The sequence below is a fragment of the Gobio gobio genome (genome assembly GCF_949357685.1).
Source record: "Gobio gobio genome assembly, chromosome: 9".
Taxonomy (NCBI): Eukaryota; Metazoa; Chordata; class Actinopteri; order Cypriniformes; family Gobionidae; genus Gobio; species Gobio gobio.
The window spans coordinates 39,183,459-39,195,515 of NC_137115.1; the positions used below are offsets into that span (position 1 = coordinate 39,183,459).

At 50.4% G+C, this 12,057-nt stretch overlaps 1 protein-coding gene across 1 annotated transcript in view; it reads left to right on the plus strand.

Annotated features, from left to right (window-relative positions):
• The window catches only part of cdh13 (cadherin 13, H-cadherin (heart)), a 467,661-nt gene that overhangs the window by 172,853 nt on the left and 282,751 nt on the right, over positions 1-12,057 (plus strand). The gene's annotated exons all lie outside the window — the stretch shown is intronic.

Here is a 12,057-nt window from a genome sequence, read left to right on the forward strand (position 1 = left end):
AGTGTATTAGAAACGAGCCAATTTTATTGGCATGCGGTCCACGCACCGCCCCGCACCGCGGGTATAAACACGGAAGTGGAGTACCGCATATTGCTTTTCCAACTGAGGAGCCGAATAAGTGACTCGGCCCTTCAGCGGAAGCACAGCACCTGGTGACGGGACGTACGTCTCCGTTCCCTCCTTCAGGGAACGAGGGTTACATACGTAACAGAGACGTTCCCTTTCAGTCGGTCACGTTCGACGTACGTCGGAACTGACCGACGAATTGGGATCCCTACCAACACGCCAGAGATGCTGGCCCTTCCAGCGCCCTGCCTGAGCTCACTGGACCACTCCTATGTTGGAGTGGGAGTCAGGGCTCCCGGCAGGGAAGGTCAGTCACTGCTGTTCCTGCAAGACCCACTCTGCGTGACTACTGGATAACGCTGGGAAGCGTGCCAGTCTCACGGAGATGGAACGCTGCGGAGCCACGTCCTCCAAGGGAGGAGAGGTGGAATACTTATAAGGACTAACCTATCAGGGTAGTGCAACATATGGCAGTCTCTGGGGTGGATCCAACCTGGTCCCAGGGGGGAAAGAACACACCCAGAGACGACAGAGCGGGGCTCTGTCAAGGGAAAGACATGGGGCTAGCCGAGTAGGGTAGCAGGTACCGTGGAATACACATATGGGGTCGCCGTGAGGGGACCAACACATATGGAACCCAGCCTACACACACGTTCCACAAGCATACGGGTGCAGGCCTGGCATCAGACGGCCGCAACGTCTGACACCGAAGGGGTGACGGAGGAGCTCGACAGGGTTCACCATTTCTGGGGAACACAACTGGAGAAGATAAACGCACGAATCCGGCCATAGGCGGGAGTGGCGTAGCAAGCCGACACAGGAACGGGCACTTCACGTCTACCGGCCGTTGGAGGCGAGTACACGGGAAGAAACCGGCTCCACACGGAGGCTATAGAATCTAGCGAACGTGTTAGGTGTCGCCCAGCCCGCAGCTCTACAGATGTCTGTCAGCGAGGCGCCTTGAGCCAGCGCCCAGGAGGAGGCAACACTCCTTGTGGAGTGCGCTCGCAACCCGAACGGGCAAGGCGCGTCTTGCGATTGGTACTCTAAAGACGATAGCATCCACTATCCAGTGGGCTAACCTCTGCTTGGAGACAGCCTTTCCCTTCTGCTGCCTCCATAACAGACGAAGAGCTGCTCTGAGGTCCTAAAGCTTTGTGTCCGGTCAACGTAAGCGCGAAGAGCGCGGACGGGACATAACAAAGCCAGGGCTGGGTCTGCCTCCTCCGAGGGCAGCGCTTGCAGGTTCACCACCTGGTCCCGAAAGGGCGTGGTAGGAACCTTGGGCACGTGTCCGGGCCGGGGTCTCAGGATGACGTGAGAGTTACCGGGCCCGAATTCTAGGCACGATTCGTTGACCGAAGCGCATGCAGGTCCCCCACCCTCTTGATTGAGGCCAATGCAGTCAGGAGTACCGTCTTCATAGACAGGATTTTTAACTCAACGGACTGCAAAGGCTCAAAAGGAGGGCCCTGAAGTGCTCTGAGCACCAGGGCTAAGTCCCAAGAGGGTAGCGAGATAGAACGAGGAGGATTTAGTCTCCTCGCACCTCTGAGGAACCTGACGATTAAGTCGTGCTTCCCTAAGGATTTACCTTCAACTACATCGTGATACGCCGCTATTGCTGCGACGTACACTTTCAGGGTGGAGGGAGACAGCCTTCGCTCCAACCCATCTTGTTGGAAAGAAAGCACAACATTAATCGAACACTTCCGGGGGTCTTCTGGCGAGAAGAACACCACTCAACGAACAGGTTCCACTTCAGGGCATAGAGGCGCCTCGTAGAGGGGGCTCTAGCTGAAGTGATGGTGTCTACCACTGCCTGTGGCAGGCCACCTAGAACCTTCGCGTCCCGTCCAGGGACCAGACATGGAGTTTCCAGAGGTCTGGACGCAGGTGCCATAGAGTGCCCACTCCCTGAGAAAGAAGGTCCTTCCTCAGGGGAATCGGCCAGGGTGGGGCTGTCGCGAGGAGTGTAAGTTCGGGGAACCAGGTCCGGTTGGGCCAGTAGGGCGCAACTAGCAAGACCTGCTCCTCGTCCTCCCTGACCTTGCACAGAGTCTGTGCTAGAAGGCTCACTGGGGGAAACGCATCTTTGCGTAGGTCCCGGGGCCAGCTGTGCGCCAGTGCATCTGTGCCGAGGGTACCCCCGTTCAGGGAATAGTACCACTGGCAATGGGACGAGTCCGGAGTGGCAAACAGGTCTACCTGTGCGGCTCCGAAAAGGTCCCATATCAGCTGGACGCTTCCGGAAGTGGACACTGACGAGAGAGCTTGTCGGCTGTCTGGTTCAGCACACCTGGGATGTGAATGGCACGAAGCGACCTCAGATGCTTCTGACTCCACAGGAGGAGGTGGCGGGCGAGTTGGAGCATGCGACGGGAGCGCAGACCACCCTGACGGTTGATGTACGCAACGGCCGGAGTGCTGTTCGTGCGGACCAGTACGTGTTTGTGCTGAAGCAGCTTCTTAAAGCGACTTAGCGCAAGACGTACTGCCATTAACTCCAGGCAATTGATATGCCAATGCAGCTGGGGCCCCGTCCACAGACCCGAGACTGCATGCCCGTTGTACGTGGCCCCCCAACCCGTGGCTGAGGCATCTGTGAATACCACAACATGCCTGGACACCTGTCTTAAGGGCACTCCGGCCCGTAAGAACGAGGGGTCGGACCAAGGGTTGAAGGTTTGGCGACAGTACCGGGTAACTGGGACCCGATACTGGCCGCTCTGCCACGCCCACCTCGGGACTCGGTCGTGTAGCCAGTGCTGAAGCGGTCTCATATGAAGCAATCCGAGCGGCGTTAACGCGGCTGCAGATGCCATATGCCCCAGGAGCCTCTGAAAGAATTTCAGTGGGACCGCCGTCCTGCTCTTGAATGTATTCAAGCAGTTCAACACTGACTGGACTCGTTCCTCTGTGAGGCGCGCAGTCCGATTGACCGAACCCAGCTCCATGCCGAGATAAGAGATCCTCTGCGTGGGACAGAGTTTGCTCTTCTCTCGGTTGACCCGAAGGCCCAACAGGCTGAGGTGACGGAGCACCAGGTCCCTGTGTTCGCACAACTGCTCCCGAGACTGGGCGAGTATAAGCCAGTCGTCGAGTTAGTTGAGAATGCGAACGCCGCGTTCTCGGAGTGGAACAATGGCTGCCTCCACGACTTTCGTAAAGACGCGGGGCGACAGGGACAGCCCGAAGGGCAAGACTTTGTACTGATATGCCTTCCCCTCGAACACAAAGCATAAGAACGGTCTGTGTCGAGGGAGAATAGAGACATGAAAGTACGTGTCCTTCAGGTCGATCGCTGCAAACCAATCTTGGGGACGGATGCATTCGAAAATGCATTTCTGCGTTAGCATTCTGAACGGAAGCTTGTGCAGGGCCCGTTTCAGAACACGCAGGTCCAAGATTGGCCGTAACCCACCGCCTTTCTTGGGTACAATGAAGTAGGGGCTGTAGAACCCCGACTTCATATCGGCTGGAGGAACCGGCTCGACCGCGTCCTTCGCCAGTAGGACATCGATCTCTGACCGCAAGACATGGGCATCACTGCTCCGCACGGAGGTGAAGAGGATGCCCTTGTGCTTGGGAGGCCGGTACGCGAACTGAGTCGCGTAGCCGAGTCTGATAGTACGGATGAGCCAGCGAGACGGTCTGGGGGCTCTCTTAGCCAGGCCCCCAGAAGCCGTGCAAGCGGGACCAATGGCACCACAGACGTACCCGGGGTGGGGCAGCGAGGTGGAACGCTCAGACCCAACCCGGACGGCCCGGAGGCGACCCGGAGTGGGTCTGATTGTTCCAGGGTGGGGCAGTGTGTGGGAGAGAAGGCCCGGGGGCGTCCTCTAGCCTCACACCGCCCCCTGGCGAAGAAGAGAGGGGAAGCCAGGAGTGGCAAGGCCCGGGGGCGTCGCACACAGCCGGCTTGAGCCTCTCTGGGCCCAGGGACAAAGGAAACTGCTCTGAGAACGTGGGTACCGCTGGACTCCGGAGAGCCAGCGGCAGGACCGAAACCGAAAAATATATTCTCCCCCCGGTCCTCCTCCGGGGGAGGGAGGGGTGCGGACACAGACTCCCTGAGCAGTTCCCCTCTTGCTGGGCTGCCCGTTTCAGGGCCGCTTGCCCTTGTGCTTGCCAGCGGACTTTGCGGGACCCTGGACGGGTTGGGCGCCTCCCTTGCGCCCGGCCACCTGCTGCCTGGGTGGAGGCTGCTGCTTGGCTTAGCAGGGGCGGAGGCGGACGCAGGGAGACACCCTCGGCGACAAGCAGATGGAGGTGCTGCGGACGACGACTGGGTGGAGGCAGCAGCTGGTCGTCGTGGCAGGAAGTTTTTTTGTTTTTTTTTTAATTATTATTTTTTACCTCCACCTGCTTCTGGGCCACCAAGAACTGCTGGGCACAGTTCTCGATGACGTCGCCGAAGAGGCCAGCCTGACAGACAGGGGCGTTGAGGAACCGAACTTTGTCGGGCTCACGCATATCTGCCAGGTTAGCCCCAGCTTTCTGGACCACTAGTGTGGACATCGCCTGACCCAGGGAGCGTGCAGTGACTTCCATCACCCGGAGGGCGAGGTCCATCACAACACGCAGTTCCTGCATAACCCCTGGGTCGGGACTACCCTCGTGCATGCAGGACAGAGGGCAGTGAGAGAGGGAAAAAACTTAAACATTATTGCCCTTTTGGCGTTCCATATTTTGGCACCAAATAGTTCCACACTGCTAAGTTTTTCCAATGCACATCCGGGCAGCCACCCCAGAAAGCATGGCTGTCAACTCTGAATCTGATTCAGCATGAGCACACTATTATAGTGGGAAACTCAGCATCATCATTTCCAGCGCATAACAGCCCTCTCTCCGATGCAGCAATTGACATCTGTCCTCCGCCAGAGCCCCAAATGAAACGCTAGGTCCCCCCTTTTTTCAAAAAAGGACCAGCAATCCCATCCGTAAGCTACCAGCAGGCATGTGAGACAATGAGCGTGGCCGTCCGACTTGACGGCACACGGCGCGCTGAACACTCAAGCCTCCAAGAAAGAGGCACGGTGAACAACGCGCCGACGTGGTCATGTTCTCATCAGGGAACATGAACCACCCACGAACAAAGTCTCAGCATGCTTGTGATGCGATAGAGGAGTGGGGGCCCACGGGGAATGTACCCGGCGGGGAAGCCCCACTATAATCCTCAGGCCACCAAGACTTATTAGCCAAAGTAGACCTTTTCCGGTGCACCAGAAAAGGAACTAGATAAGGGAATAAGCAATGGGACTCAACCCCGTTTGAGGTATCACAGTCTCGACCGCGCACCAGAGGACCGAGTGACGCGCTGGGTTCACCGGATTTTGGGTTGAACGCGGATCACCCACGAACGCAATCTCACATGTTTATATGCGAGAGAGATCGTGGCCGTCAAATGAGGACAGGAAACAACCGCATCCAGAAACACACGGTTTGAATGACATCTTGAAAAAGACGCAGGGTCAAACCGTGTTGCTCTTTTTAGAAGGAAATGCTCTTTTAGAAGTGCTGAAGCGCTCAGGGAGATGACCGCGGCTCACAGCAGTCCGATTGCAAGCCTGCATGTGAGCACTCAAGAACGGAAACGCCCAGCCAACCAACACAGGAACAAGTGTATGTTGCAGCGGCCGTTCGCTGACTCGCGCCGTCACACCAGCACCCTGTTAAGAGAGCGATCCTCCTCGAGACTCGTTTAAACACTCTTCGCAGAAACAGCTTGATACAGCTCCGAAGTTAAAAGCAATATGCGGTACTCCACTTCCGTGTTTATACCCGCGGTGCGGGGCGGTGCGTGGACCGCATGCCAATACAATTGTTTAGTTTCTAATACACTCGAAGTAGACTGGTCTCTGAAGACAGATCCCAATTCGTCGGTCAGTTCCGACGTACGTCGAACGTGACCGACTGAAAGAGAACTAAAGTTAGGCTATAAATTAACTACATTATGGTCACCCAGTGTTGTGGAAAGTTACTTTTAAAAGTAATGCATTACAGTAGTGCGTTACTCACTAAAAAAGTACTTAGTTATTTTTTTTTTAAAATTAAAGTTACATTACTTTGCGTTACATTTTTCACACAGGGCCTGTACCATGATGGTAGTTTAACAAACTCAGGGTTACAGGATTAGTTTTGAGTTGACAAAACCAAACCAATCTATTCAGGCTTTGTTGGTCCCATGATGCTGATCATCAGCTTTCTCTGTCAACTCAGGCTTTGATCCTGAGTTTAGCTGTGACATCAGTAGTGAACAGCCAATCACATGCTGTGGATCAGTGAAACTGAGATCTACTTCTCGCGAGAGAAGCAGTGAGATTGATTTATCTCTTCTGCAGAATATTACATGATTGAAAAATATTACGAATTTAAACAAATTTACACAGGAAGAAGAAAAGAGCTGTCTATGAAAGAGGACAACTTTAAGAAAAATCTTACTACGTCAATTGCAAGTAAAAGTTATTAAGTTAGTTTTGTTGATATATAGAGAGAATTGAACATTTAAGCTCACATTTACTAATTTTTATTGCTTTATTTATTGATTTTAAAGCTTTGGAGATTTTACTATGGAGATTTTAAAAGGGATTGGGTTACGTGTTCAAAACATGTCTGAATACCGTAAATAAAAAAAAGAAAATAATTGTAAATAAAATTATGCTGGCTGATTAAATCGAGAATCACACTCCATGTCATAATGACAAAATTATAGTTTCATGACGATAACCATGCCCAACGCATCTGTATACTGTCATTGACTTACATAGGAATCACTTCCGTGGACACATTATGGAATTTTCTGCGATTCTGTGAAACTGCCACAGATTTTGAGTTAAAGGGCCCATGTTCATTTCATGGAATTCGGTGAGACCAGGTTGCAATTTGCTCACCGCTGATTGGTCTAATTTCACTTTGAGATCTCTTATCCAGAACCTAACCCGCCCTGGAGCAGGTTAGCCCTGGAACGTAAGTTACTATGGAGATGAACACTGCTAAAAGCCAAACCACTTTAATGGTACCTAAAACCCAGGATTGGCACAAACTAAGCTTAAACATATCTGGCTAACCAGCTAAACCGGCTTCATGGTATAAGCCCCTGGACTGGGCTTGCTTGTTTGCTTTTTTATTAACAACAAACGTTTTATGGCAAATATAAAGGTCAGTAGCAAATACATTGGTTAATAAAATGAGATTAAATACATAAAGTATATTTGTGTAATTTTATATATTTAATTATTGGAGGTGTGCTTAAAACTGTTTTTATTAAATTTGAGTAAAAAAATACTTCTTTTTTTTTGCAAGTGAGATGATTAAATGCCTGCTCACATTTAGTCTAGAACTACAATAACCAACTAATTGCGTTACTTAGTTACTTTTGATGGAAAGTAATGTGCTAGATTACTTTTGCGTTACTTTTTCCTCAACTTGGCTGGGCTTGATTTTTTGTTTTTTAATAACAAAAAACAAAACAAAAAAAGTTCTAATTTTGGCAAATGTAAAGGCCCTTTTACACCAAAAGTGAAATGAGTAAGCCTCAGGCTGAAGGAAATACCCACCTGTACAGTAGAGGATGCAACTCACATTCTGTCATTCTGGATTTCAGAAGAATAGGACACGGAGAAGAAAGTTCAACACTCTTACTTTAGCAAAAAAGAAAAAAGAAAAGAAAAAAAAGAAGAAAATTGTTATATTTATCTAAAGCCTATTGGTATGGTTGAATTGGATCATTGAAAGTGAGACACATAATGTGAGATTAAGTACATAAAGTATATTTGTGATATTTAACATATTTAAATATTGCAGGTTTGCATAATATTCTGAGTTTGCATTTGACTGTTTTTATTCATTTTAAAGAATATCTGTTTTTGTGCAAGTGCGATGAGTAAATGTCAGCTCACATTCAGTCTAGAACTACAATAACCATCATGTTTACACAGCGCACACAACACCTCTGCTCCTTACTCCCAAAGCCTCTCAACAAGAGAGATGTCAGTCAATAAAGGGGAAAACAAAGTAACTTGAATAACTTGTTTGAAAAAAGTAACTTTACTAGTAGTTTTTTGAACAAGTAATCTAATTACATAACTTGCGTTACTTGTAATGCAAAACCCCCAACACTGGATATCACTGATGTATTGTCATAGAAAAAAAAGATGAAAATATAGTTAAACAAAAATAACACACACATTGACATCGGGACGATGGAAAAGATGGCAAAGTGCGAAATTATTTCGGGGTTTAGAACTCATTTTCTGCAGCATCCTGTTAGTGCAGAAATAATGCAAAATTAATACAGCTTAGAATACAGATCCTTGCTGCCCTAGCCAGAAAATGTTCATGTTTTCCTTCACATTCTCTTCAGTAGTTTTTGGTCTGTGTTGCATAGCTGGGTCACTGAGGGTTAATGTTGTTCCTCATTGATGGTTATTCAAGGATGATGCTACACTTATGTCAGTGTTGAAATATTTTACCACTTTGATTCGCACAAGGTCTTTCCTTCAGGAGGTGTTGGCCGGAGACGTAACTTTGAAAACTGAAAATACCTAAAATGTGTTCAATTGTTTGTGTCATCGTATTGGTTCAGATTTGTGTATTCTGGTGTCTTTTTTGGCACTTTTTTCTTTTCTTCTTTGTTTTTTCAGGACTCTATATTTTGAAAAGACAACACAAACCAAGCTTTGCACATTTTACTTGATTTGCAAGCTTGAGATATGGGAGTTTTGCCCTATTGTGCCCCCTGCCCACTTTTTTTTTTATCACCATACTAGACTTTGTACTGTATATGGATGTCCCAGGGGAGATTCTGCAGAAAATTTCAGTTTGAGCTTTGAGGTGATGCCATCTGTTCAGCCATGGTTTTTAATACAATATTCAAGTGCTGTTTTACCATTCAGGGTAAAAGATAAAAGAAAATGGAAATGGAATGTTGGAGGAAAATAATTTGTTTTGGAGATGCGTGTTTACAATAGGAAACTAAGAGGTAGAATCAAATGTTTTCCGCACTTCCTGTTCACTTTCTTTTTGTGGCTGTGTCTCAGCGTGGGCTGGGGTTATTCCTTGGCGAAATAAAAGTGCTAGATTACTCTGGCACAGTGAATAAACCACAGTGTGTGCCAATTTGTTGTGGTGTTGAATGCAAGGGCTGAATTGTATTGCCCTTTCTCCCACCGACAGAATAACCCCATCCATACTACACATGGATTACTATACTTCAGCAAGTGGAAGAAAATACAGAGAGGTCCATTGAGAGTCTGATGAGGCTGACTTCGACCAGTCTCTTTCTATATACATCTACATATACGCTCTCTCAATCTACAGGACCTCTCTTACAGCAGTTTCGCAAAACACACAGGGGGACTGGCTACTGTGACCTATTTCATTTGATGGTACTGCTGTATATTGGAAACCAGGCAAAATGGATTTTCCACATGGATAAATCTTGTTTCCTTGTGCTGTTTACCTACCATATGGCGTACATTCATTTTTCATAATTTCCACTGAACGGGAAGGCTGAAGGAAATTGGGAATTGCCCCCTAGGATGATAGAAGCTTGAAGAGAAACAGGGGTTTCCCAGATGTTTTTTTTTTAATCTGGGAAATGCTGTAAACATGTTGGGTGTCTGGGAAAGCCTTCTGTTTCTTTTTAAATTTCCATCATTCTAGTGGGACATTGTTAATTTCATTATTGTCGTATAAGATGAATCACGCTGGCACTGATTATTTGCTCACAATTTTAGGAAAGCCACTAACTGAATAAGAGACACTGTGATAGATTTGCCATAACAATCCTCCTAGGCTCATTAGATTATACAATTTATTCTGTACATCCTCTTTGATTTTATACTGACACCTACTGGTGTGGATGCATGATTTTTTTTTTTTCTAATCTAGCTTTCTTTTTGTTCTTATTCTGTGTAGAAAATTTTAAAAAATATTGGCCATTTCTATAACATATTGCTGAAACTAACGGATCTACTATCCACAAAGGGGGCCACTCACATTCCGACATAAATGTTCCCTTTCGTTCAGTCACTCCGACGTACGTCAGTGACTGACGAATGGGGGTTTCGCCTAGAAGCCAATTACCTTCGAGGTGTTTAACAGCGTCCAATGGCGTGCCAATGCCATGGGCAATGCGGAATTTGCATACGTAACTCCGCCCCACCGCGTGGGTATATAAGGAAGTACTCTGGCAACATCGCATTATGTTTTTGCTTTGGAGCCAAGAGTACCTCTTCACTCCTTCAAGCCTTCAACTGAGTCTTTGTCAGCCTTCGAGACGAGCAGCTTTCCAGAGGCGTTGGATCTACGGCGCGTTCCAGTGATCGCATACTGCCTGCCTGCTGATCTGCGCAGTGGTCCGTCTGACAGCTGGTGTGTGGTCCCTGGGCGCTTCGGCGTCTCTGCGAAGCTTCCTCTCTAAAAGAGCTTACACGTGGCACGTCCTTTTCAGGATGTCTCGCCCGTGTACTTCTGGGTGTGGCCGGTCGTTGACTTCCTTTGATGGGCACGATCTCTGCTTGGTATGCTTGGGCGTTCAGCATGCTCAAGCAGCGTTCGTGGATGAGTCATGTTCCCACTGCGGGAACATGACCATCGCGGTTCTGCGGTCTAGACTCAAAGACCTTCGTACTGAAGTGAGTCCCCTCTACCACACCCCGATCTACCGCGCTCCCCGTGGCCGGTACTTCGGCTGGTGGTCAGGGTGACCTGAGGGTTACGGTGTGGAATAAAGCCCCGACGCTCATGCCTCGGGCCACACCCCCCTCTAGCGTTCCGCAACCCGTGAGTGTCCAGGCTGAAATCGCGGGGCCAGCTCCGGCTCCCCCGCGCATTTCGTTTGGCGCTCCGGAGGATGATGCAATGTCGGTCACCGCATCACAAGGTGGGCTCGAGTCCTCTGAGGATGACGACTCGGCTGTGCTGCCGCCTTCGGACGCGCCAGCATTGCCCGAGTCAGACCCAGAGCTGACAGCCATGTTGTCTCGGGCAGCCGCGAATTTAGGGATAGAGTGGAACCCTCCGCCCTGTCCCGAACGCTCGCGGCTCGATGATTGGTATCTGGGGGCCCGCGCTGACTCACGTCAGTCCCCGCCCTCAATACCTTTCTTTCCCGAGCTGCATGAGGAGATTGCCCGGTCCTGGAAGTCCCCGTTGTCTTCCCGTGATCGGTCTGCAGTCTCCTCCGCCTTCTCCATCCTTGATGGGGCCGCGGCCAACGGGTACACTGGGGTCCCCCAGGTTGAACGTTCTGTTGCGATGCAACTGTGTCCTCAGAGCGCTTCGACCTGGCGAGGTGATCCTAAGCACCCCTCCAAAGCCTGTCGATTCACATCAACCTTGGTGGCGAAATCGCACAGAGCTGCGGGGCAGGCTGCCGCCTCTTTGCATGCCATGGCGATCCTTCAGGTCTACCAGGCCAGGATCCTCAGGGACATGCACGAGGGTGGAGTTGATCCGGGGCTCTTAAATGAGCTGCGTGCCGCCACCGACCTCGCTCTCCGGGCGACGAAGGTGACCGCACGCTCCCTGGGTCAAGTGATGTCCACAAATGTGGTCCAGGAGAGACACCTGTGGCTAAACCTGGCCGATATGCGGGACACAGAGCGGACACGTTTCCTCGATGCCCCCATATCCCAGGCTGGCCTCTTCGGCGGAGCGGTTGAAAACTTCGCCCAACAGTTTTCAACCGCCCAGAAGCAGACTGAGGCTCTCAAACATGTACTGCCCCAGCGGCCAGCTGCTGCTTCCACCCAGCCGCCGACACAGTCGCCTCAGCCTGCTCACCGCCGAGGACGCCCTCCTAAGGCTCCCGCCCCTCCCACCCGGTCCCAGCAGCAGCCTTCACCCGGGCCGGGTCGCGGAGGAAGCCGTAGGAAGGCGTCCAAGTCCCCTCGGGCCGCCCCGCGCCCCGCTAAACGCCAGGCCAAGCGGCGCTCCTGAGACGGACGGCTCAGGGATGGGAAATTCTTTCGAGGAGATGATAGC